The 27,886-nt window shown below is 40.2% G+C and overlaps 1 protein-coding gene across 26 annotated transcripts in view; it reads right to left on the bottom strand.

Moving 5' to 3' along the window:
* LOC109697362 (ral guanine nucleotide dissociation stimulator-like) overlaps positions 1–27,886 on the bottom strand; it is a 229,828-nt gene that overhangs the window by 111,898 nt on the left and 90,044 nt on the right. For 24 of the 26 annotated variants that reach the window (XR_012443954.1, XR_012443953.1, XR_012443955.1 and 21 more), the window contains 2 exons: positions 17,276–17,419; positions 15,343–15,465 (listed from right to left, as the gene is read on the bottom strand). The gene's annotated coding sequence lies outside the window, so the exon portion shown is untranslated. Of the gene's footprint in view, positions 1–6,457; positions 6,587–15,342; positions 15,466–17,275; positions 17,420–27,886 lie in introns of those variants that run through there. The other 2 variants (XR_012443972.1, XR_012443971.1) reach the window with 2 other exon arrangements.

Below are 27,886 nucleotides of genomic sequence, written 5' to 3'. Positions count from 1 at the left end.
ATAATTCTGAAACTACTATGCCTGTATTTGCATGTGTTATGGCAAAATCTCTGAAAGAAACAACCTATATACCACTGAGAAAACAGGACCTTCTGGCCCTTCTGGTGGGAATGTGGTCCCCTGAGAGCTTTCCAGTGTCCAAGAGTGACATGCCTCTCACACCACTTCCCACATCTGGGATTCTCTTCAGAAAATCACCCACAGTAGTGAGGAATTCCATTCAGTGGTGTTAATGATTTCGTTCTCACTGATTTCTAGACATTCAAAGGAAAACGGGGCTCGTTTTGCCTTCCTGGCACTCAGAAATACTTGATTTCAAAGCAACAAGCATAACACTTCTATGTGGATAAATGCTGCCTAAGAAAAGGATACTCTTGTGGACAAAGACAAGCTTCTTTATTCCAGCTGGATCATAGTGACACTTGACTTCTCTGGGATCTGGACAGTCACTGACTATACATGGGTTTCCTGGGGTCCTGGGATGCTCATGCATCTCATGCTAATCAGACCCCTGACTTGATTACAAACTGTACTCCTAACCCCTATACTCAACACTATCACCATAACACTAACACTATACCTAAAGACTGACCCTGGCCCTAAACCCTAACTGTGACATTGGCACTGGTCCTAAATCAGAACCTAGCCCTGACCCTGTTCTTAACCAAAACCTTAATCCTAACCCTAACATCATTCTATTGCTCTTGTGCACTTATCTATTTGCTTGTGTCTCTGTATTTGAAAGTGAGCATGTACTTATACATCTCTGTGCTTGGTGTCTCTGCATACGTTTACATGTACTTATTGGACTGTGAGAGAATGGATGTGTACCTTCAATCACTTCCTGTGATGGTCACATCTTTATTTTTGCATTAAAAACAGTTAATATCAGCCCTGTTCACAGATAATATAGTTGTTACTTGGCATGTACACCTCACCACATCCTACGACACAGATTCAACAACAATCCCAGGGAGCAGGTCGGGGTGTCGGTGAGGCTGTGAGAAGATAAATGACATCTCCAGAACCACAAAAATGGTAAGAAGGAGGGGATGGGTGAGCTTCTTGAAGCAGATGCACTGGCTGTACCCAAGCATGCCAGAGGATGGTGAGATGGGATAGCATGTGTTGGGGGAGAAATGGTCTGAGGAAGATGCTCAGGTAAGGAGACCCTGGACATGATTTACATCCTTGATGATGACACAACAGAACATGCAACCCCAGTTGCCAGGCAGCAATACAGCCACATTCCAGAATCAATTAGATCAAGTTCACTTGGCTAAAGACCCTGAAAAACGGTTTTCTCTTACTCTCTACTATATTTTCCTGCCTCAACTCTCAAGAGCCAGGAATGTGTGATTGTCAAGAGTATAGAGATGCTGAGTCTGCCTTTCAACTCAACCCAGGAACATCAGGCCATTTTCTCAGAAAAATGGAAAGAGAACAAAGGGCAACTAAGAACACACAAGCCAGGACACTGAACTGAATGAAGAACCCCATCTGCCAGCCCCCTAAAACTTATCTCACTGTGCTTGTGTGAGTGTGAATATTGAGGATAATTCTGTGAAGTTTTCATGTCACCATATGCCAAGGAATCACTTTTAAGTTTTCTACAGTTTCCATGTTAGAACCATCCCTCCTTGACTCCACATCAGGGGGAAAATGAGTCTTCCCCGCTCTAGATGTATCCTCCAGGATGAGAATCCTCAAGAAGGACACATTTGAAAGGCTTATGAACCACCGGCTACTTTCTGTGCAGAGCAGATATCACTTCTTTGTTCCTGCTTTCCCGGACACCAGATCTGCTCTTCAAAAGGTGAGTGCCTGAGGTCTAAACACTTTGGAACTTACCATCTCTTAGTCTTCTCTTTGGAGTGTTCCACAACTCTGAGTCTGTTTTCTCCAATAGAGTATGGTCAATAATAAGTGTGATGAGCTATGAAGGGACTTCCCCCAGGGTTATAACATTTGAGCTACGCAGAGTGGTGTGCCTCTTGTGTATGACTTTGTCCTTCTCCATGAAGAAACTCTCTGGCTCAGGCCTAACCTATCTGAGGCCTCAGGAAGCACACTTTTCTATTTGTAAAGAAGGTTCCAGCTTCCATATGAAGGATCCCTGAAATAGATATAACCTGAGAGGACCTGTAGAAGTGGACTGAGAATACCTGTGGCCTGTCAGATACTTGGGAAGGAGCTGGTTGGGTTCACTAATTGCACAAACATATATGAAATATGTACAAAGTATAGGCACATTTTCAATCAGTTAGAATATAATTCAGGGAAGAGCACAGACAAAAATACCATCCCTTTCTGCATTTGCATTCCGTTCTGGGAGGCAGCCAGCCCATTTAAATGTTCTGAAATGTGGGAGACACAGAACATTACAGCTGACATCTCCTGGCCTTCTAGGTATGTATACTTCCATGGTGAACAATAAGTGAGTGGGACTTTGGGTAAAGGAGTGGGGGAACCACTTAGAGTGTGAAGATATTAGGGAGGCTAGGATATGAGGGATCATAACTCAGGATACCACAACTCTTATGATTTCCACTATAGTAATTACTTCTGGAGCTTCCCCTCCAGGTAAATAAACACAGAGATGTGGTTACACAGGTAGGATAGATATGTGCAAAGAGGAGGTTGCTAAATTATAACACAAATGAGCAAACAAATTGGGAATTTCCTTATAAGTATTGAGTAAGTAATAAAAAAGTAGCTTCTTGCAATACACTCACAATGACAAAATAACTTCCTTTTAAAATTTGTTAAAACTCTAATGCTATAGATGAATGTGAACAGTTTTCTGGGAATTATATTCTGTAATAATCAGATAATATTCTGATTAGTTAAACTAAGGTTATAGGCAAAAGCAAGGAAAATATATATGTAAACTCCATCCTTTTCCCCTTTATGATAAAAAATATAACTTTCCAACACATTATTCAAACATTACAAAACTTAATCAAGGGCTGGTGGGGTGGCTCAAGTGGTAGAGCAACTGCCTACAAAACGTGAGGCCCTGAGTTCAAAACCTAGTACCACAAAATAACAAAGTAAACAAAAATAGTTCTCCTGGGATGGGAGAATCCACATCACTAGAAGTTTGGAAACTCTAAGTATTAGATAATGGATCTGAGTGATTAAGATGGGTGTTGTTTGCTATACTACAATATAGAGATGTTATCCAGGTCTACTCAAAACACATGGAGAAAAGGAGAGTTTCACAACTTCCTTTTGCCAGATAAGACTTCCTCTATCCATTCAAATATCCTACCAGCTTGTTAACATCTCAAAGAGGAAGCCAAATGCACGTAGCCCTTTAAGTGTGTCTGCTCCTGTAACTTAACATCTAAATGGAGATGGGGTGGGAATTCTAACACTAGCTATGGGGGAGGCTGAGATCCAGAGGATGGAAGTTCAAGGCCACTTAGCCCAGGAGTTCTTGAGACTCCACTTCCAATAACAAGAGCAAATGACTGAGTTCAACAACCAGTCCCACCAAAAAACTTTAATTAATAATTTAATTTAATTAAAGGAGATGGAGAGGGCTAGCTTCTCTGGCTTTTCAGTTTTTATTTCCTTGTTCTACTGTCTGAGTCTGGCCCTTTTTTCTTTTTTTGAGGTACTAGGGTTTTAAATCAGGGCCGTATAATTGTTGGGCAGACTCTCCACGGCTTGAGCCACTCCACCAGCCTATTTTGTGTTTCACAGTCTGAGTCTGACCCCTTTTTGTTTTCGTTTTTTGCAGTATTGCAGTTTGAACTGAGGACCTGATACTTACTAGGAAGTCACTCTACCTCTTGAGCTACTCCACCAGCCCTGTTTATGTTGCTATTTTTGAGACAGGATCTCACAAACAATTTCTCTAGGTTGGTCTCAAACTGTGATCCTCCTGATCTCTGACTCTTGAGTTATGGGTGTGAGCCAATGGCACACAACCCTGAGTCTGGCCCTTTCAATATTTATAAAATAACATTTTTCACTAACAAATCACTTCTGCTACTGTCCCTTTACTCCAAGCAAGAAACAACTATTCTAAATAAATAAATGAATATGTAAGTAAATACATACATAAATAACAGTCACTTTCACAGTATACACAGTGGACCACTGCATACAGCCACAGAAAATTACCAGTGTCTTAAAATCTTGCCCTCAGCCTGTCATTCCCAATTCTTACACTTCCCCCTGCACACCTCAGCTATCGTTCCACTGTTCGCCAATTGCTACAGACATTCAAGTGACAAAAACACCCTCCTTCCCCCCCAATATACCATCCTCACTACCCACCCTCTCACTGCCACTTCCAAAGCCCCATGTTCTACTCTGGGACCATGGCCTTGAGACTTCAACCCTGTCCTACCTCCTCCCCCTCACCTACAAACATCTTTTTCAATCTCCAAGATCATTCAGATCTGCCCAACCCTGCTATTATCCCAAATGCATGCCCTGAACCTCAGCTCAGCCCGACACACCCCAAATATGTGGCATATCTGGGCCATGTAGACACCTAATGGTCAGTCACCCAGGTGTACCATCCACCAAACCTTGGCAATCTGCAAATCTTCCCTCAAACTCCACCATATTTTCTCCCCACCTCCCCAACACACTGCCATCCTCAGTACACAGTATGACCCTCAAAGTTGAAGAAAGTGTGCACTCCGAAAAGACCTGTGATTAGAGGATAGGACAGATGTGGGACAAAGTCACTAGAACACTGTGGTGTGGCAGCACTGAGTCCAAATCCTCCAGTGTGTCCTGTTTCTACCATGTCATGTATTAGGAGCAGGGAAAATTCCAACTTTATATAAATACTCTCAGAACTACAAACTTGAATATTTAATAAACAAAAATAACTTTCCCTAGAGACAGCACCCATGGCTGACCTTGGTCGCTCTGTAGCCTCATTGACAGATCCTGAGGTGGAGCTCATACATCTCCAGCCACTGGCATGTCTGCTTAGCGCTGCCTGTATTGAGACCACTTCTCACCATCTGTCCCTGCTGAAGCACGCCCAGAGCCCTGCCCACTCCACACATGTGCACCTCTCTGCTGTGCTGAAGCTTATCTTAAGTTCAATGAGAACTCAATGTACTAGGGAGAGAGCCACCCGGAACACAAGCATTCATACAACAGGTTCCTTAGAAGACAGACTTCAGAAACCACTATTAACCTGTGTGAAGGATCAAACTGATCTCTTCTTATATATATAGGTATGAACTGAAACCTCTACAACCATGAAACACAATCAATCTTCTCTCCTTATAAATTGATTCTCTCAGGTTTTTGTTACAGGAACAAAAGATTGCCTACCATAGTCAATATGCAGAAGTCATTTGTATTTTTTCATACTATACATTTACAATCTAAAAATCTGAAAAATATTCCATTTGAAGTAGCATCAAAAGCTGAAGATGTAGCTAAGTAGGAGAGCACTTGCCTAGCATGTATGATGTCACAGGTTCAACTTCCAGTTCAGTGTTTGGAAAAAAAAGTAGCATCAAAAAATACAATGCTAATGCTGGATGAGTGGCTCAAGTGGTAGAATGCCTGCCTAGCAAGCCTAAGTCCCTGTGTTCAAATTCAAGAACCAAAAATAATTAAAAAAATACAATTTTCATGAGCACCTGTAGCTCACACATGTAATCCAACCTATACATGAAGCAGAGATCAGAAGGAATTCAGCTCAAAGCCAGCCCAGAGAAATCCCTAGTAAGACCTTAACTCAAAAATGCCCAACATAAAACAGGTTTTGGAGTGGCTCAAGATATAGAGTGCCTGCTTAGCAAAAATAAGGACCTGAATGCAAATCCTAGTACCACAGAAAAAGGACTGAGGCTGAGGCTGATTCCTCACACCTTTCATCATAGAACATACTTGAGATGCTGAGATTGGGAGGATCCAGATTTGAGGTTCAATGTCAGCCTGGCCAAATAGTTTGTAACACCTGATCTCCAAAAGAACCAGCACAAAATGGACTGGAGCTGTGACACAATTCCAAAGTCATATCTCTGATATTACCAATAACATTATAGAATGTAAATGGAGTTGGTCAAATTCAGTGAAAATATATTTAAGCCTGGATCCTCAATTATGGGCCAAAATTGATTCAATGAGCCCCTATGATTGTACACTTAGAAACAGGTAGTCACAAAGAAATATAGTATATTCCATTCCTCCCATTTTGCAGTAGAGATGTGATATTGTAAGAACATTATTCATTTTCCATGAAATATACTCATTCTATTTTCCATGGCATGGAATCATATAGGTGTCACAGGATAAATATGCACTTTCATATAAGGTCAAAATGTTACTTCGACTGATTTTGAGATTAAAAAGTCTGAGTTGTAGTAAGTTCCTTTTATAGTTTTCTAAGATTTTATTATTTCATTGTAACATAAAATAATGATACATTTTAATTGACTAAAAGGTTTTTAGTTTCATGTAGTCCCAATAGCTGATCCTTTCTCTTCATTGCTATTCCGTTGGAGAGTTCTATTCTGGACATTATTGCCTATGGCTGTATGTTCTAGTGTTTTCCCTATTCTTGTAGTAGTTTCAGAGTTTCAGAGCTCTATTCAATCTGTAAAATATGTGAAGCAGCAGGTGCTATTACTAGATTCAAATGCGAATCTCGCCAAAAATATTACATGATAGAAGCAGAACACTGTGTTTCACCTCATTTATTTCCATGGACTTTACTGAAATCAACTATGTGTCTAAATATTTTTTATCTCATACGGTAATGCTTTCTAAGCCTAGTGACTGGTACTCTACCCTACCTCCTGAATACTTATTTATTAGGCACAAACTGCTGATCAAGAGAGAATTACATACCACAACAAACAGGACATACAATAGACCTAGGAACAGCTGGACATCAAGTCATCTTCAGGAATATAATTAACAAAAGAGAAGAAACTTCCAAAGAATGAACACCTTGCCCCAGAGAAAAAAGTGATAAGCATGCAAAAGCACACAAAAAGAAACTCACAAAGGTTCTTTACAAAAAATCTGGAATGGCCCCCAAGTCAAGATTACCTTCATAGGACCTTGGAGTAATAGGCCATATATACAATTTACAAAACTGAAATAGAAATTGAAGAAAAAAATAGAATCACACACATTTTTAGTGGGCACAAATTCCCAGATAACTTTTTAAAGAACTAATTAACAAATGCAATATCCCCACAAAAATAAAAGTATGGATGGCAAGATATCTGAAATCAGACCAGCCATATCAAAAATTGTATGTGAGAAGAAGTTACAGTAAACATAACTGAACATTGTTCACTTGAGGAAGAAAACTTTTGGGGCATGAATGTGATACCTGTCATGTATAAATTCAAATAGATCAAAAATCTAAATGTAAGCTCTGAAACTCTGAAACTACTACAAGAATAGGGAAAACACTAGAACATACAGCCATAGGCAATAATGTCCAGAATAGAACTCTCCAACAGAATAGCAATGAAGAGAAAGGATCAGCTATTGGGACTACATGAAACTAAAAACCTTTTGCATAGCAAAGGAAATGGTCACCAGGCTGAAGAGACAGCCCACAGCATGGGAGAACATCTTTGCCAGCTACACAACTGACTAGGGACTAATAACCAGAATTTTCAAGTGGATCAAAAACTAAACTTTCAAAGAATCAATGATTCAATGAAGAAATGGGCAAATGAACTAAACAGAAATTTTACAAATGGAGAATTGCAAATGGCTAGTAGATACCCGAACAAATGATCAACATCTCTCACATAAGGAAATGCAAATAAAAACTGCATTAATGCTTCACCTCATTCCATTCAGAATGGCTGTCATTAAGAACACAAGCAGCAAAAAATGTTGGAAAGGATACAGGGAAAAATGAACCCTCATACACTGTGGGAATGTGAGTCCACACAACCACTATGCAAAGCAGTATGGAGGTTCCTCAGGAAACTAAAAACAGGACTACTAGTAGATCCACTCACACCATTCCTGGGCATATATTTTAAGGAATATTAAGTCAGGATAAAATAAAGACACTTGCGTGCCCATATGACTAGGGCACTATTCACAGTTTCCAACCTATGCAAACAGCCCAGATGTCTAGAACTGATGAATGGATTAAGAAAATGTGGTATACATACACAATGGAGTAGAGTATTACCTAGCCATAAAGAACAATCAAATATTGTCATTTGTAGGTAAATCGGTGGAACTGAAGATCATCATATTAAGTGAAGTAAGGCAGGATCAGAAAGACCAAGGTCACTTCTTTCATTTGTGGAAGAAAGATCCAAAAGTTAAACATATACACAAAAACAGGTATCATATATATATATATATACAGAACATGTTTCCAATAGTGGGATTGTATGAGGAGATTAGGAGGAGGAGGGAGAGGGAGAGTGAATAACAATGAAATGCATCAGCTCTGTTTATGAAGAAGCCACATCCATATGCACTGAAAGGTGTTAAATAAAATGGATTGGGGGAAAGGATAAGGAAGAGTAACAGAGAACATTAGATTGACTAAAGTACAACATATTCACAGGTGAAACACCATGGCAAAACCTCTTTGAACAATAAACATATACTTAAGCAGTGAAGGACAGGAATGTAAAACAGATCCTGTTAGGGCAGTGGTACTAGTGAGGAGGAAAGTGAACATAGAAGATAAAGCATGGTGAATACAGCCAATGTATTTTATATACACATGAAGATAAAACAGTGAAACCTGTAGAAATCATTTTAAATAGGAGGGCAGGGTATGAGGAAGACTGATGATGGGAATGAAACAAACTAAGGTACTATGTAAAGATGTACGAAAATATCCAAAACTCCATGCAGTAAAAATGTTTTTAAAATGTAGACATAAAAGAGCTAGAGACAAGATTGTGGAACTACTTAAAAAAATATAATAGTACGTGACAGATTTAATGAATTTAATTGTCCAGTGTGTACAGGTGTAAAAGCTAATGGAATATAAATATTAACAGTAGATTATCAAAATTTAAACAAGGTATGGTCTGAACTCCTAGATGCATTACTATATGTAGAAGAAGTTATCCATAAAATACAGATTGTAATGGGAAGTACTGTGTACCACAGATATGTCAGATATGTTTTTGCAATGCTTATAAAGAATACCAAAGATGTACAATGTTTACATTGGAAAGTAAAAACTAACAATTCATTACTTGCATAAGGCTATTTAAATAGTCCATTAATAACACTTTTGATACTATCCTTCCAAATAATTAGTCAAATTAAGACTCCTTAAACCTATCAGATAGAAAGAACATAATAATGATAAGTAACTATAGGCAAAGTTAGAAGCAAAAATGTAACAATAGCAGAATTTAGAAGCAATGGCCATACTGAGGGTAAAACAACAGGAACACGTATCACTTACAAATTGTTAGAATTGACATGGTCATCACTAAACAGGCAGGTATCAAATACAGTGGCAGACAAAATTACGGAAATTCCCTAGACATCTACATCTTTAATAAGAAGCACATGAACTGATAGGTTTATTTGGTTACTGGAAACAACACTTAACTATTTAGACATGATACTAATAGAAAAGTCACAAGAAAATCACAAGACTTCATATGTAAAACAGAACACAAACAGGCATGAAACACATTAATAGACATAGTCTCCTTCCTAGCATACAATTAAGACGAGAAATCATGCTGTCAGGCTGGAGATGTGGCTTAAGTGGTAGAGTGCCTTTGTAGCAAGCGAGAAACCCCCTGTATTCAAACTCCACTACAGCAAAAAAAAAAAAAAAGAAAAGAAAAGAAATCAGATTGCACCAGGTCATTATGGTTCAAGGAGACTACGGATGATAAATTTAATCCAGTACGATACCGAAACTAAATTCCAGTATGTACCAATTAAATCTATACTTTTTAATAAATACACTGGCCAACTTATGAGACACTAAAGTTTATAGAGCCACTGACTGGCAAGAGACTTTTTACCATCAGATTTAAGCTACCTTTCCGCTACTGGATAAAGTTAAGTACAGAAAAATTGGCAGGAATCCAGATTGATCAAAAACTGGTTACCTAGAAATGCTATAAACAAGAAAGCAGGGATGCTGGTTTCAATGGCCAAACAGGATTCCTGGCAGAGGAGATACACAAGATGGCTTTCATAAGGAGAAGAGAAACCTGAGTATTCTATTCCAGGCTAAGTGAAAGTTTAACGTTGGGATACTCAATGCTGAAGATACATATATATGTATATCTCACATATACATTTACACATTACACATGTAGCATATGTATACACATGTATGGTAAATATATATAAATTGATACATATATGTATATACATGTTATATACATACAAACAATGTAGTAGTTATTCAGTAATAAAGATGGAGGATATATGGCAATAACAAGAAAATGGGTGGAAATATCATGTTAAGTGAAGCAAGCCAGGTTCAAAAGGACAAAGTTGACATACACAGGGTCAAGATGTTATATACATAAAACACCATTGTACTTATGTGACTAGGGAGAGCAAAGGGGAGGAGATACAGGTAAAGATAATGAATGGGTGTAAACAGCATCAAAACAAATTGTATCTATGTATGAAGACTGCATAATGAAAGCTAGTAAAAGTCATTGAAAATAAGGGGATATGAAGATAGGGAAAAGAGGGGGCAACAGAATAAATTTCTCTGATCAGGATACATATATTCATGTGGGAAATACTATAATGAAATCAAATGTTTCTAGGAATGTGTAAATACTTAGACACATAAGGTGTGTTTTTCTGTTATACAATATAAAGAACAGGTTCAGTGATGGAGGAATTTCATGCAATAGAGTGCCTGATTTGCAACTGAACCCTCTCCCCCTTCAAGGTGACTTATGGAAAACTCTCCTCCCAACCCTAAAGAAAAGAGACATCTACTTTATGCCATTTACTAGAAAATCCCCACCTGGCCCAGAGGGAATTATCAGCCAGCAGGAAGGAACTGAGCAAACAGCCTGGATACACCCTGGGTCATTCTATATTGTAAGGACAGTGTGACCTGCCCCAACAGAAGCACCTTTGCTGACACCCAAGTAATAGCAGCCACCTTTGGGGAGCCTCACAAAGGTGTCTGTAATGGTCGGGTCCTATTGTACTCCTGACATACCTTTCAGACTTGACCCTGAAAACCAGGATACCAATGCAAGAAAGCATGGCCACTGTGACCTCATCTGGAACATGCCTAAAAACAACTTTTACACATTTCACTATCCCACTCAACAGACACCAAAGCAAGGATTATGACAGCAGAAAAATAGCCAACTAAGCTGAACCATTTCTGGGACCACACTTTATCCTAGGCATGGGGGCATTTTCCAAAACAAATCTTTAAAGTGCCACCCATTCCTGCTTCTGATTCCTTGCCCTACACACCAAATTCTTCAACCCTCTGTTTCTGCCACTCCAGATATACAAGAGAAACAAACACCCACCTCTCCCACCAACACACCATCCCCCAGCACCCTGTCACCGCCTCTTCTGACACCTCACATTCCACTCTGGGACCATGGCCTCTGGACACGAACCCTTACCCACCTCCACCACTCACCTCAGAAACCTCTGCTGCGGCAAACAATGCAGTAGGTCATATCTGCCTACCCACTCCCACCACACCATCACCCCAAACTCTTCCATGAACGTCAGCTTAAACCTACACTCCACAACCATGCATCACACCCCAGTGCCATGTGGACATGTAATGCACCCTCCCTAAGACTGAAACCGGAGTTTTGGACTCAAGGCCAAAACTCCTGAGATTCTATATGCCAGGTCTTGCCACCAGCCCTTAAATGCCAAATATGGAGGTATGGTGAAGGCAGAGAAAGGAGATTTATTACATGGCTCAGGACATGCCATGAGAAGAGGCAGAGTAAGCACTCAGCTCATCTTTAGCCATCTTCAGGGTACAGACATGAGCTATAGATTTAAATAGACAAAAGAAATGGGGGTAGGGGACAAAAATATGCATAAACAGTGCCTGTCACCGGTGTACTTGTGACTGGTGGAGCAGTCTTGGTCAGGCAGGTGGTCTTGGTGTGTTCTTGACTGATGGATTCCACAATCTCAGTCAGGCAGGTGGTCTGGTGCAGTTTTGGAAAGTTATCACCTGGAGGGAGTCATCTGGCTCCTGATTGAGAGGACTCTTGGGATAACTGTCTTCACTGGGAGGGTGGTAGCTCCAGGCATCTCCAGTTCATTATCATAAAGATATTATCGGATTTGTCCTTTTTGGGATCCCAGGTAATTGTAAAGTTAAGTGTAAAGAGAACGGCTTAGAGCAAAGACAGAAAATTTAGACAGAGATACCAAGCTTTACCTGTTTTTAGTAAATTTGTGGGCTCAAGTAAGGAGTCAGTGCTTTTCAGCAAAAGCAACTTGATTGCCTGTTAAAAGACCAGCCTTTGTGAAATGGCAGCAAATCAGCATCTTCCCTAAAACTGCGCCACAGTCACTCACCTCCTCCACACATACAGCCATCAACAACACGAAGTACTTCCTTCAAAACTGAAGAAAATAAAAAGACATGTGGTAACGGCAGGACACACGCAGGACAAAGCTGCTTGAACAATAGGCAGCAGTAACATGGCTGCTTAGCAAGCATGAGGCCCAGAGTCAATCCACAGTACCCACCCAAAAAAATGTTCCTCAGGCTCAGAGAAAAACAGTTGGGTGACCTTGCTGTCTCCGTCATCTCAGTCTTGCGTCTTCAGGAGGATGCTCGGTCCACTCCATATGCTGGCTCCTCACAATTTGCTCTACTGAACCAGTGTCTCATAATTAACTTCCCTGCCTGAGCAAAAGAACCATCCCACCTCACCCCTTCCTCCAAAACAGTGCATCCTTGCCACTGCTGCAAGTAGGGTTTGTCATGTCCCCTAGTGCAGGGGACATGACAAACCCTACTAACACAATATCTGAGGATAAGACTACCTGGACTGCAAGCTTTCAACCAACAGGTTCGTTGAGGGAGAGACATCAAAAGCCACTATTTGCCTGTCACTGGTGGGTCACACAGCTAATTGTAGCTACTAGGGTGCAAAGATCAGGAGGATGACAGTTCTAGTTCCTGTTCCAAATGGTCTGTGGCTAACTAATGGGGGATGGGGTTTTAGAAAAAAACCTCAGAAAGGCCCAATCTTGTATCATCTTTCCCAAAGAAGACTGCCAGTAGCAGCAGACTGCAGCTCAGAGATGGGACCCATAATGGCACCATTAGTCTCTTGCATTCATCTTTCTCTAATGATGAAACTGTTATGAAGCTCTAAAGGAACTGTGGCCTGGATCAAGTCCGCTGGAACTCTGAGTCACAGTGAGGGAGGAAGCTCTTGCAGGGCTGGAACCAGTTTATTACTATCCAGGTAAAATGCAGAATTCTGTTTCGGACCTGAAGCCTCACTATAACATTCTTTTCCTTAGCAAACTGGAACTCTGAGGAATCCTCCACTGAACTCTGGAGGACACTGAAATCTGTCCCCAGTGTACTTCTCTGAAGAGGAAGATAGCCTTAAAACAGGGTCATAAAACATGGTAAGCTGCCAATTAAAAGCTGTAACCTCAGACAGGGCTGTAAAGCATGAGAAATTGCCCATTAGAGCCATGCAAAAACTTCAGGTCCGAGATAAAGGGCACCAGGCAGTCATAATCAACCATTCCCACCTTCCTTCATCTCCACTTGTAAATAAACTTTCCAAAGCAGGACTCCCCTGCTGATCTTATCTAAACAACCTCAGGTCTCTAACTCACAACTAGTGCCTACTTGATCAGAGAGCACATTCCTTGTAACCTAATGCCTTGCACTACCTAATAAATATCCTATGAATCCTTTGTTCAATGCTCAGACATGGTATATGTCTGAGCGTGCTGGCATAAAATAAAATTTGAGTTCTCCACCCCTCCAAGTGTCACTGGGTTTCTTGTCTGACAATAATGCCACAACATCTCCACTTTCATTATTGATGCCTTTTTCAGAATCCTGATGTTGGTTCCTATTAGAAATGACCTTTCTTTTAGAATAATTTCCCTGCCCATCCTCTTCTTACCTGTTTCTGAATAATGTCTGCTTCAACTTGCATACCTGCTGCAGCACCATGGTCTCTGTAGACCATGGCTACTTGGCCACGCCAGAACCTATGGTGATTGACCTCCTGGCCACCGTGTCCCCATCACCACCCCTCACACCAGTGGCCGGCTAATGATCCTGGTCCTCGCTGAGTTTCTGACGTGCAGAATGCAGGATGCAGCCTGCAACTGTCCATACTCAGTGCTCTGCTTTCCCCTCTGCTGGTGCTGACTGCTCTGACACGGTGGTCATCATTTGCCTCTGACCTGTTGAACACGGAACACTGCCCATGGCTGCTCTGAACCCCACTGTGCTCTGGCTGCACTTCCGCTGCCACCTCCACTGCTGCTCACAGCTATAAACCAACAGGAGGATTGTGGTTTGAAGCCAGTTTCAGAGAACTAGATCATAAGACCTTAACTTGGAAAAAAAAAATCCATCAAAAAAAAGGGATGGGTGAGAGGCTCACGAGGTAACAGCACCTGCTCTATTATATTTTCCTGGTTATTTTGCTGATGTCCTCTCACGAAATATTTGCCCCAGGGTTCCCTCCCAACTGTGATCCTTCAACATTCAGATTGTTGTAACACCAAAACATCACTTTGCCTGAAACCTTTTGGGGAGGGCATGCCTCTTATCAATGTTTTCAAATTTTTTCAAGAGTGTTGAACTCAGTAGAAATGGATGAACTTAGGTTCATCAAATATGCCCCCTCCTTACCTTTCCTACCTCTGTCTCAGGTGGTTCCTACCACAGGGGCTCTCCTTGATTGCCTTACAAAATTTGCTCCTCCCTGCAGACTTTGCTTGGCCTTTCAATGGCCCTTTGCTTTGGGGTTTTCCAACTGAACTTACTGAGCTGATAAGTAGATGCTCACATTGGGTCCAGTGAGCATCAGGAATGTGTTTGTTCACTTGAATTGCTTATCTGACACCAGGCTCAATTTTACTCTGTAGGATTCTTGGTAACTAGATCAAGAGTAGGGAAACAAACAATCATGGGCTGAAAACATGAAGCAAAATAAAATTTTCTTTCCTTCATCTTTTGCAATTGTTTAAACAGGATGGGTGGGGATGAAAGAAAGAGATGGTTGAGGCAAACCTAAGCAATGTACAATGTAAGCATATTCAGAAATGTCACAATAAATCACCGTGTACAACTAATGTATACTAATAAAAATATTTCTACTTTAAGTTGTTTTTTTTAGGTATTGCTCACCATAAACACTAATGTACCTGATATATACATTACACCTGGAAATGTGGCTGGTTCCTGCAGGCCCACCTCTACATTCAGGCAGAACAATCTCTTGAGTCCACGAGTTTGAGAGTAGGTTGGGAAACATGTCAACATGCCACCTGAAAAATAAAAATTCATTTTCTCTCACTGATACTGATGCTGACCAAACAATCACATTTAGCTCCCTTCACACCATGCAGTCAAGGTTTGTAGCAATTTATGACATCCCACTTTACTTACGTACACAATATGGTGTCTACACAGCGATGAAATTGTGCAATAATGTTTCTCTCCAATGTCCCTGTCATTGAGTGGACTGAGACTGCAGAGCTGTAACATCATTTCAGGAAATACAGTACAACCTCTACTATCCCAATGAAAAAGATGTCATTTAAACCCAGTCTTTAGAAACTGAGGGAGTTTTACAGTATATTTAGGCTAAATGATTCAACCATAAAATCCACATGAGAAAGGAAGGTTGAGCAGCCACTCTAAGTTAATCATGATTGTTTTTAGTAAAGCACCTGGGAGCCTGATGGTATTTACATTCTCAAATCAGATCTTAGATAGAAAATAATCTATGAAGAACATTCTTGGGGAAAGTGAAGGAAGTGAATTATGGACTATACATTAGATGAAGTGACTATACATGTTAATTCATGACTAAGCTTCTGTCTGTAAATGTCTGTCTCTCTTCTTAGGAAATACTTTATTGGAATGGTGTCTTCAAGCTTCTCTCTTTTTGTTCAGAAAACAAAACTAATAAGTGTTTACACAAAACAGGACGAATGAAGAGAATGAGAGATATAAAGAGAAATAAAAGAGTGAAAAGAGAAGGTGAAGTTGGTAAAATAAGCCAGGCACTGGTGGCTCACATCTATAGTTCTTGCTATGTAGGCATCAGAGATCAGGAGGACTGAGGTTCTAGACCAGCCTGGAGTAAAAGCAATATCCATTCTCAAAGTCTCCAACTGCTGGCATGGCTCAAATGGTCAAGTGCTTGAGGCCTGCTTAGGAAGTGTGCAGTCCTGAGTTCAAAACCCACTAAATGAAAGAAACTGGTAATACAAATAATGTGCCTAAATATTAAAGTTAGTGCCAGAGGGTAAAGAGTGAATGAGAATAGTTTTTTAATATTCCTGCAAGTTCTATGCATTTAAGATATTCTCAGAATGTATATTTAAATAAAGTTACCAGGAACCAACTCATTTGTTGGAAAGTTACCCCAAAGAAAGACTTCAGAACCATCTACGTACATCTACAAGTTATATTGAGGATTACAGGTGTGACCCACCTGTGTCTGCCTGGAAGAGTTTTTTTTTTAATGAAAATACAATTGACGGTTTCCAGGCAATAAACTTGGAACTCATGTAAGTCAATACAGTGAAACATGTAAAGAGGACAGCATGATGACAGTTTTTTTTGGCACTACTGAGGCTTGACTCAAGCCCTTGAGCTTGCTAGTGAAGCACTCTACCAATAGATCCATTTTCCCACCCGCTTTTATTTGTGAAAAAAGCAACTATATATAATGAGCCAAGGAGTACCAAAAAGAATTGGTCTGCAAGGGTGTGGTCTCCTCCTTTTAGCAACAGCCCTATGACTGGCAGATACAAAGAAAGACGCAGGGACTAAACATAGGTGCATTCAGCAATAACTAGATGTAAGCTTCCCACGACATTTAGTTCAGCTCTCTGTCTGGATCTCTAAAACCACTGCAAAACAAGGAGAATCTGATGCTGCTGGTTGCTTGCAAATGATCCCCATATTTAGATTTCTGTATGATAGGTGCTCACACTCTCTTACCTAGAAAACCAGGTAGGCTCTCCCTCAGTTAATAAAGGGAGATACTTTCTGAATGCACACTGAGGACATTCTGAAAGGAATTACTTAAGAAACCCATGGTTTGCTCACAATAAACGTCTGTACCTGCATCCTCACAAATTCTGTGAAGGGGCTTCTGGCAGACAATGTTCCCCTGAATAAAGTCAATCTTCTTAAGCATGACTATCTGACATCTTCACAAAGCTGAGGTTCATTTTCAGTTGTGTGAACACTTTTGTAGATTTGGTCCTGTATAAAGAACAATAATTCAGAAGAACCTTAAGGTACTAGAATTTGTTAGGTATCTTTAGATCGATGCAACTTCCAGAACTTTTAGCTCTTCCAAGAAATATATGAAATGTCAATGACATATCAGTAGGAAGTCCTGAGATAGAAGGGGAAGATAGAACTTTTTACAATATGGAAGGTGACCATGGAAGGTAAATAATTACCCCTCAAAATAAAACTTAAAGTGCAATAACTTAGAACACAGCTACAAATCATTTGAGAGCATAAAATGCTCTCTCAGGTGAGCATTACTTCTGCCACTTGAAGTTTCCAAGGGAATCTAGTGCAGTAATTCCCAATGTAAAAGGAACTTATGTATTACTATGGATTGTGTTTCAGTAGGTCTGGGGTTAACCTTATAGTTCCATCTATGTATCTGATTTCCCATCAGCCCCAGCAATCGAGGGTATTTGGGTTTTAAAACACTCATTTGCAATTCAAACTGGGATTAACACTGCTACCTCCTCATACTCTGTAGAGTTCTGTGATTTTTTTCCACTGGGTTATCTAACTCTCATGCCACTGATGGAGTATTAGCTCTCAAAGTGTCTTACTTATACTAACACAGTCACTAGATAGAAATGCACTGACTCCCCAAAATTCAGTGAACCAATAAAGAAGTAGGCAACTGAACTAATGGAACTTTTTCAAAGGATGAAGTTCAAATGGCCAAAAAACACATGAAAACAATGCTCACCATCCCTGGCTATAAAGGAAATGCAAATCAAAACAACACTAAGATTCTACCTCACTCTTGTTTGGGTAGCTATCATCAAGAACACCACCAATAACAAGTGCTAGCGAGTATGTGGGGAGAAAAAGGATCCCTCATACACTGCTGGTGGGAATGCAAGCTAGTACATCAACTTTATTAAACAATAAGGAGGCTTCTTAAAAAAACTAAACATAGATTTGCCATATGATCCAGCAATACCAGTTCTAGGGATATACCAGAAGGAATGCAACTCAGGTTATTACAACAGCACCTGCACACCCACGTTTATTGCAGCACTATTCACAACAGCCAAACTATGGAAACAGCCAAGATGCCCCACTACCAATGAATGGATTAAGAAAATTTGGCATTTATACACAATGGGATTTTATTCAGTCACAAAGAAGAATGAATTTTTGTCATTCACAAGTAAATGGATGGAACTCCAGAACAACTTAAGTGAAGTTAGCAAGGCTCAGAAGGCCAAAAATCACATGTTCTCCCTCATAGGCAGATTATACACCTAAAACAAATGCAATAATATTGTTGGACCTGGGTCACACACTAACGGGAGAAGGCACACAGGAGGAACAGGGAAAGGGAAGGAAACTTAAAACTTGAATGTGGTGGAGGTGCTCACTGTAGAGGAGCAAAAATAGTAATCCTAAATAAGCAGACTCCAGTATGGGAAGGGGACTAGGAAGCAGTGAAGACTTCTGGTAGCAATGAACCAATGTGGACTAAAATATACATGTGCATGGAAGCAACACTAGGAATCTCTCTGTATAGCTATCTTTATCTCAAACTAGAAAAAATGCTATATCTTTCTTATTATCTCTTATGTTTTATCTTCAACAAAATCAGAGAAGAGGTTGGAACAGGTTCTTCCTGGAAAAGGGATGAGGGGGGAGGAAGGAGAGGGGAATGTGGGGGAAGTGGTCCAAACAATGTATACACATGTGATTAAATATAAAAATGATAAAATGTATAAAAAGAAAATACAAATTATAGGTCCCAAAATAGAATTTTAAATCCAGGTAAAATTACAGTATATTAAGCAGCCCCCAGGTAATGTTATTGTATAGTCAAGAGGAGAACCACTGCCTTTAACAAAGGTATACAGGAAAGTCAACCAAACAAAATACATCTCAAAAAATAGAGAAATAATCAAACTTAGGTCATAAATTTTGAATAAAATTATTACATTAACAGCAAATGTCCATATTTTTATGATTAAGAAAAAAATTTTTAAATCACCTATATTAGAAGAGGAGGTACACTGTTAACAGAGTGTGTGTAATCCAGAGGGTAAAGACAAATAGGTTGGAGATGTGTAACATTTCTACTTCCATAAGATTCAGTACCTTAAGCATTTATTTCAGGCACAGCAAATCTGCAGAGCTATTTCTAGTGAAGGACCTGTTTTGATGATGTACTTCCTGCAGGCCGCTTAACCATGGGGCTCATGATTTTACCTAGTGTCTTTACCAGCGTGAGAGTATGACCCTCAAAGTCAGTATTTTGCAGTAATAATGGCTTTGAAAACATCTTGTGCTGGACAGGAACAATACTGTAGAATTGCTGTTTTCTGAACCCCTCACATAAATGAGGATTAACAAGTTTAAAAGCAATTGTGACAACATAAGAAACCCTAAGCCGGGCATCAGTGGTTCATGCCTGTAATCCTAGCTACTCAGGAGGCAAAGATCAGGACAGTTACAGTTCAAATCCAGCCCAGGCAAATAGCATGCAAGACACTATCTGGAAAAACCCTTCTTACAAATGGGGCTACTGGAGTGGCTCAAGCTGAATGCCTGTGTTCAAGCCCCAGTTCTACAAAAAGAAAAAGAAAATAAATTCTACACCAGAAAAACTTCTTTTTAAGAAGTTTTTGATGCAGAAGAAATTTAATCATGGGGTGTGTGTGTAGGTGGGGGTGGTAATGAAACTACAGATTTCAGAGAAAGAGTCTTTATATTTCAATTTAAATTCAACACCTTCAAACACTGGTCCTTATCTAAGATTTCAAACTCAGATCATACTACATTGTTCACATATATTAGTAAAGTTACCTTGATTGACTTTATTCTAATTCATAATCTAAATAATCTAAATAATACATATAAATACAACCAAGCATTTAAAGACACATTCTTTTCCTTTTCACCTGTGGGACTGAATGGAGGAATCAACACAACTAAGCACATGCTGCATAACTGACCTATAACCTGCCCTCATGAAGTATTTCTTAGGTGTGTACATTTGAATAGAAAGTCCAAAGAAAAGACAGTGGAAGGTGAAACCACACAAATTAGAAAGTTTTGATGAATGTTCACTCAAAGTGTTTTGAATTTTTAACTTATTATATGAGCCCAGATTTCTCTCTGACAGTAAGCAGTATGACCAAAGAAAGGAGTGTTTTCATATATGTGTGAGTATGTATGTATGCACATGGTGATTTTGGGTGCATTTTAATGTGCGTGTGTGTGTTATTTATGAATACTATCTAAGAGGGCACTAGGGACAATTAAGACCTACTTGAAGAATCCAAGTATGCAGAAAGAATTTTCAGATTTCAGAATTTTCCCTATTTCTCCTTAAATTTCTTATGCTCCTATGATTTTATAGGGGGGTGTGTGTGTATGTGTGTGTATGGTGTGGACATTACTTGCATTTGAACTCATGGCTTCATGCTTGCTATTCTGGCACTATACCACTTGAACCACTTTGCTGGCCCAAGTGTGTCTTTTTTAAATGTTAAATTCCAGGGCTTGAAATGATCTCAGCATTAGAATATCTGTTTAGCATGATTCCATGCCTAATTTTGATCCCCAGAATCAAACACACACAAAAAACCACAGAGTTAAATTCTGAGTAAATAATGAGCAAAAAAAATAACTCATAAATTGAGGAGGATATCAAGTTTCAGGCCAGCCTGGGCTGTGTAGTGAGACCCACTCTCCAAAAATAAACAAACAAAATAAATACATAATGTAAGGCGAAAAATAAGATAACCCTACATGTCTCACAGTGAGTGCCACAAGTTCTGAAAACTTCAAGGAACTTTTCCACAAAACTGTTGTCTTCCTCTTCACAGGTAACCTTTCTTTGATTTTGACATCATTTTCATCTTAATGCTATAGGGATGGAGTCTTAGGACAGGAATATTTTTGCCTGGATCATGATTTTAAATATTATGTTTATTAAAATCAAGAATTTTCCACTTAGATACAGTTTGTTACTTTTATTACTGCATGCTTGAATTTCATTGAACTCATATATGCTTGTTTTTTTCTTCATGCTGGATTACCATTTATATTTTATGGCTATAGCAAATAATGATATTATTATAAGGAGAATAAACATGAGGGGGAATAAATGGCATAAATAGCCTAGGAATATAAAGCAACAGATGACCAAAGTAATTTTGTTGTAGATTAAGGAATCAGGGAGGGATCTTTTTTTATTTTGTTTATTTATTTTTTTGCAGTACTGGGGCTTGAACTCAGGGCTTTACCTTGATTTACTCCACTAGACCTATTTTTCTGAAGGGTTTTTTTTTGAGATAGGGTCTCATGGAACTATTTGCCCTGCTGGCTTAGATCCACCATCCTCCTGATGTCTGCCTCCACAGTAGCTAGGATTACAGGCGTGAGCCACTGGCATCTAGCCAGGAAAGGATCCTTAAGAGCAAATGTCTAAGGAGACTGAGGAGCAGGCTTCTCACCTACATTATGAAGTACAGTGTTCTTTCTCCTAGATATGGGAGACAAAGAGCTATTCTTAAAGACAAACATCTAAAGAGATGAAACATAGATCCCTAAAGGAAAATAACACAGCAAACTTTCCCAAGATAAACAAAAAGGGGCCTCACCAAAATAATGAGTGGAAGTCATAAAATATATTTAGCTGCTCTCAAGGACAGGATGGACTAAAAAGGCCCTCCTGGAATGTCCAGTCTGATAAGCATGGGGTCAGCAAGAAGTTAACTAGACACCCAATTACAGATTCAGTTTCAAAGTAGAATAGTTGGACCTCAGCCAGCTATTGCCCTATATCATATCAAAGATTTCAGCCACTCTTTGGCTTAGTGTTTTCACTGAGTCCCTCTCATTAGGGTGTTTGCTATCCTTTCAAAAAACTTTGCTCTTGCTTTAACTCTGGACTCCTGGTGTGCAATCTTCAAACATTCACTATGCCAGGACACAAATTGGGAACAATACTCCAGAATCATTATCAATAGGTAAATATTGGTCCTTGGGCAAGAGCATGGGGACTCTGGCATTCAAACAGTTTCCTTCATCGTGATTTTAACAAAAGAGTGAATTAAAGATGGGTGATACTGAGAAAAGAAAGAAGAGTGCCACACAGTGGAAGAGGGAGACAAGCACAAGAATGGACCAAATATCAATGGTCTGTTTGGGTGCAGTACTGGTGAGGCTGCTGGATTTTCTTACACCCATGCCAACAAGAACAAAGTCATCACCTAGGGAGAGGATGCACTGATGGAGTATTTGGAGAATTCCAAAAAGAACATCCATGGAACAAAAATAATCTTCTGTGGCATTAAGAAGAAAGAAGAAAGGGCACACTTGATAGCTTATCTAAAAAGAGCTTCTGATGAGTAATAACCACTGCTTTATTTATTACAAAACAGAAATATCTCATGGCTTTTTTATGAATACCATCATTTAATCTAATCGCACCAGAATTCAGATCATGAATGGCTAACAGAGTATTTTGTTGGACAGTCCAGACATAAGCAAAACTGGCTTGTAGTTAAGTGAATGTGGTCTTTATTTAAAAAAAAATAATTCCAGTTAAGAAAATATTGTCACTGTTTTCCCTTTCTAAAGAATAAGGTAGTAATATTCAACTTTTCACAGATCGGAATGACATCTCAAAATCTAGTAAGGATTGGTTTTATATTTAGATTTATGTAACTGGTAATATGAAAATGTTTAAATACTAGGAAATTCCCTTCACTATCTCAAAATGAAGCAAGACTCGCCGGTATTTCAACTTGTGATCATTTGCTTGCTAAAGGCAATGTTGAAAATAAGGAAGCAATGTCAAAATTTTTGGTCTTGATGACTACCAATTTAAGTAGAACTTCCTGTATTTCAAATTCTACCTTGTACTTACTAATATCAAACAAAGAATATTTACGATTTCTCACAACAAAAGGGGTAACAGGTGATTCTTCATGAACTTTGCATGTAATCTTCCATTATTCACACGGCAGTGGGGAAGAGTTGGTGTGTAACGTACACACAGTTTTGTAGCTAAGCGTTTATACGTACCAAAAGCAGTTATTAAAATTAACATTCCCAGGATGAATATTTGAGCTGCAGTTGTATCAATTCCACTCCCAAGAACAGACACCTGAGTGATGTGAACTTATAGAAACCAGGACACACATGCTTAGATGTGTGTGGCAGCAATGAGTGATAACTCCAAACTAGATATGACCCAAACTAGATATGACCCAAAGATCAGGAATACAAAAGACTCATCAAGTATGGGACAAATAATTATATACATAAATGTATATACATATACACACAAGTATATGCTTTTCACACATATCTATTATATAGATGGTGTGATAAAAATATATATACATTTATTATGTAAACATATTGTTAGATCCCTGGCATTCTTGGGGCAGTCGGAAGGTCCCAAGGCTAGCACTGAAACCAGATCCCCTGATTTATGACCACATGCTTACAAAACTCAGGAACTTCCAGTTACTCAACTAGCTAGGCATGTAGACCTGTTCCATCTGGTGATCACAGATAATCGGAGACCAGAGACTCTCTCTCTTCCCCATGGCTTGGCTCCTCCTATAAAGCCCATTACCCATTTCAGCCACGCTGCTGCACCCTGAACCTGAGAGTCAGCCCAGCAGTCTGTAATAAATCTTTCTTTTTCACACATGGCATGGTCATTATTCTGTAGTTCCTTACATCTGGTGTCGAAACCTGGGAGAGGTTAACAGGATGCTCTGGCATGGGGCTGCTCCTTTGGCCTTTGTGTCCTGCCCTCTCCCAAACCCAGATTGCTGAATTGACCCCACATGCCTCTGGACTGTAGATCTTGGACTTTACTGCCTTGCCGGCTTTCCCATCCATCATTAGTCTCTCTCTTCCACTGCTTTCCACCTGACCTGCTCCTCAGATTTGATAAGTTTCACTCTCCTGCCAGGGCTACCTGCTCTGCCTGGTCTGGAAGTCATAGCGCTATGCCAGGTATGCCTCTTTCTGCCCGTTGGGGCACCCATCACTTAACACAAGGGCGCCTGCTAACTGGTTGGGTCATTCTCTGTTGGATGGCAACTCAGGCTGGGGACACCTGCCCTTGGGAACACGTTCAGGTGACACTCCTCCTCCCTCTCTCTCTCTTTTGCTCTCCCTCCTTGTTTTCCTTTCCTCCGCCCATGGTGAGAGCTCAACAGCCCCTCCAGCTTACTTTGACCGAAGGTCAACCTGACAATTCTGCTCTCCTTGCCTGAGTCATGTAAGGGAAGCTAGATCTGGACCTAGATATATACTGGCCTGAAGAGTAAACTCACCAAGGCACCTTTTTCTCTCTCTCTCTCTCCTTCTACATTATGGGGACCACAAACTCTACATTAGATGTGTCCACTGGGATGCCTTCTCCACACCCTCCCCTTGGTCTCCAAGATGATATATAACCTAAGTAACTGATCTATTACTGCAACACCATTTGGCCTCAGTACAAGCTAGACCATCATTCACAATGGCCTGAAAACAGTACTTTTGATTTTCACACAGTCCTAGATCTTAACAATTTCTGCCATCTCAATGGCAAGTGATCCGAGATTCCATTCTTCAAAGCTTTCCTTTCTGCTTGCGACCCTCCCTGCTCCAATATTGTAACACTGTTCAAATACTCCTTGCCAGCAACACGCCCCCCCAAAGTCTGTGTCTCTCCCTCCCACTGAACCCCCTTCAGAAGACTCTTCTCTTACTTGTGTCCTCACAGGCTTCATCTGCCCACCTCCCGACTCCTCCCGCTGGTCCTCTACTTCAATCTCTTCTCCCACCCCATCCTCCCATGACTCAGACCCCCCTTCTTCCACCCCTGCTGGCTGTCCCAAACATCCGCCACTTTATTTCCCTCTACAATAGTTACAATTGACCCTGAGACATTGGCTCCTCAGGGACCAACACTGCCAGCAATGCCCTCAGCCCCTGCTACACCCTCACCCTTCTCCTCCCCACCTGCATCCTACACCCACTCCCATACCTCCTCCCAAGCATGCTCAGCCCACATGTACCACTCCGGAGGTGGCAGGAGGTGACGGCATTATCAGTGTATGTGCCCTTTTCCATGACTGACCTCTCTCAAATTGAAAAGAAACTTAACTCCTTCTCTAATGACTCAGCCTCCTATATTAAATTAAATACCTAACCAAATCATATGATATGACTTGGCATGAGACCCATCTTCCAAGGATGGAATAATTATTCTCAACTCTCATTTTATTTCCCATTCCTTCCCTGATATTCGAAGAAAACTTAAACAGGCAGAGGATGACCCTCAAACCCCCCAAGGAGATCTTGTGAAAATGGCATTTTAGGTATTTGATAACTGAGATGAGGCTTGAGACCAGTGAGAGGCCCCGCTCTTGACGGGTGGAGAAGTTGGAGGCCATCTCTTCCAACTTCGAGAAAGGCCAGACAACAACGCACGCTTCCAGGGGGCTGAGTCAAGTGCAACCGGACAAGACACTGGGCAAAAAACTGCCTTCCACCTCGCCTGCTGCTAGGACCCTGTCCACAATGTGGCCAGAGTGGACACTGGAAGGATGACTGCCCCTCTTTGTCTGCCCCCCCCCCCGCCGCCCCTGCCAAGATCACCTCACAGGAGCCCATGGTAGCCATCCAACTAGCAGGTAGGCCTCAATCACCTACTTGGTGCTACCTGACTTTTCAGTTAAGCTTTATCCTTCACAGATCTCCATGGTGGGGGTGGACGGTCTCATCCACCACCCAAAAAAGGAAAAACAGTCTTGTTTAAATTTAAAACTTCTTATAAAAGTTAATTTTAAAATACAAGTTACAAAGTAAACTACTGGAAAGGATATAGATAGGTATTAAATGTATTTTTTGAGAAGTTAAAGGAAAAAAGGAATGGTTTTTTGGATGAGAAAGGATTTCATAAAGAAGAGTTTGTCCTAAAGATTGTTTCAAATATGGACAGGAGGGATAAGGACAAACCAACAAAGGGTTTAGTATGTTGTATGAAGGCCTGAGTAAGTTTTAAATAATCTAAGAGTTGCCTAAAAGATTTTTAGGGTCATGTCAAACTAAAATCAAATTCTCTACATTTATAAAATAACAAGGTTATCTTAATATTGTCCTGCTCTGAGTAACATCTACAAAAAAACTGTTATAGGGAAAGATTTTATCAAAGTAATTACTTGTGTTTTCTGTTGATCTTGTCAAGCTTTAAGTACTTCTAAATCAGAGTTTATTTACATATTTGCTCATGCAAAAGTCTCTTAAGTGACCATCTTATAACTGTGTTCTGTATCTATACTTTATCTAAATATGATACAAACATTTACAAAATTAAAAATGTAAATTTATATAAAATAATGAGCTAAAGATATCTCTTACCCAAGAGTGTTACATTTAACCTAAATTCTGATAGTCAGAGCCTGCCTTCCACAGGTCACCTACCTAGATGTGGCCTTAAAGGGACAGACTCACTCCCTGAGTCATGAGTGAATCAACCCAATCCTCTATTTCCCACTCCCCCATACCATAAAACAGCTCAGAACTTTCTTGGGAGTTACATGATTTTGCAGAATCTGGATCCCTAGATATGCAGCCTTTAGCAGACAACTTTTTATGCTCCTTCTAAAATTCCTATTAGGGTCTTACATAATAAATGCTCTCAAGATTGTTTCCCCTTCCCAATAAAGGTGCAAACCAAACCAGTTCACCTGAGAAAGCCCATGAATCCATGGCCAATGAGAAAAAAACCCACCACACCGAACCAGCCCCTGAAGCCCTTCCTTCTTGAGCCCCTTTGAAATAATGTATGGCCACCCAACAGACCCTGCTCTTCTGGCTGACTATCTACCTTAACTTAACATCCTCCAGGAATTTCTCAGAGACCATGCAGACCAGATCCTGCCCCACCCCACAGAGGGCCCTGTAAAAATTTCTGTTAAACCAGGGGATCTTGTTCTCCTCAAGGATCTTTGACCCTCTCCGTTGGGACCTCTGTGGACTGGATCTTATCTGGTTGTCCTCACAACACCCACCACTGTCAAGCTCAATGGGATCCCCCAGTGGCAGCACCTTTCAAGGATAAAACATTGCCCACCAACTTCAGACTCTTCCACTACAGCAAAGGATAAGTACCCTTGCATACCGCGGGGCCCCACGTGGGTACACTCTCCCACAAACTCTCTCCCTCTTCCACTCCTACATAAGTTCTTAGCTTCATCTGACTCTCAATTTCCTGTCATAGGTGTATTTAAAATACTGGTAGGGGCAGTGAGCCTAATTCTGGGAGCATGCACAATACTTCCCTGCTTCCTTCCCTTGGTTATACAATCTATCAGGACCATTATAGAGGCTACTATGGAAAGAAAAACAGCTGCACATGTAAGGATGCTTTGAACATACAAACCATTAAACCAACAAAATTCTCTTTAATCCTAGATGCCTCCA

The sequence above is a fragment of the Castor canadensis genome, chromosome 19 (genome assembly GCF_047511655.1).
Source record: "Castor canadensis chromosome 19, mCasCan1.hap1v2, whole genome shotgun sequence".
NCBI lineage: Eukaryota > Metazoa > Chordata > Mammalia > Rodentia > Castoridae > Castor > Castor canadensis.
Note: the sequence above shows the minus strand (reverse complement) of the source record. Positions and strands in the feature narration are given on the sequence as shown.